This window comes from Sinocyclocheilus grahami, unplaced genomic scaffold, assembly GCF_001515645.1.
Source record: "Sinocyclocheilus grahami isolate Dianchi unplaced genomic scaffold, SAMN03320097.WGS_v1.1 scaffold341.1, whole genome shotgun sequence".
NCBI lineage: Eukaryota > Metazoa > Chordata > Actinopteri > Cypriniformes > Cyprinidae > Sinocyclocheilus > Sinocyclocheilus grahami.
The window spans coordinates 350,309-350,722 of NW_015505520.1; positions in this window are offsets into that span (position 1 = coordinate 350,309).

A 414-nucleotide genomic window follows, 5' to 3' on the forward strand; every position below is an offset into this window, starting at 1 on the left:
CACATAACTAATCTAAACAAACAAACATACAATCACTCATACATGGGGAAAGGGGCAAATGAGACTTGATGGATGAAACGATCAGGAAAACCAGATAATTAAGCTATGAAAAGAGTCAGTTAACCACCTGAGTAAAACCATCAGCGCCATTTATAACGGGGTCTATAGCTTATACTAAACCTCTGTTTAGTTTAGTTAAATGTACAATACTTGCATTGCCTTGGTCGTTGACGAGTGTCCGGATGCAGTCTCGGATGAAAGTCTTGATGGTTTCAAGGTTTTGGACTTGCTATCACGTTCTTCAGGGTTCGAAGAGTGATGAATTCCAAAGATGTTCTGATTCAATGGTGATTGGGAGTTTCTTCCCAGTGGAAAGTGAAAAAGAGCTAAGAGAGAGATCAGCTGAGATCCTAT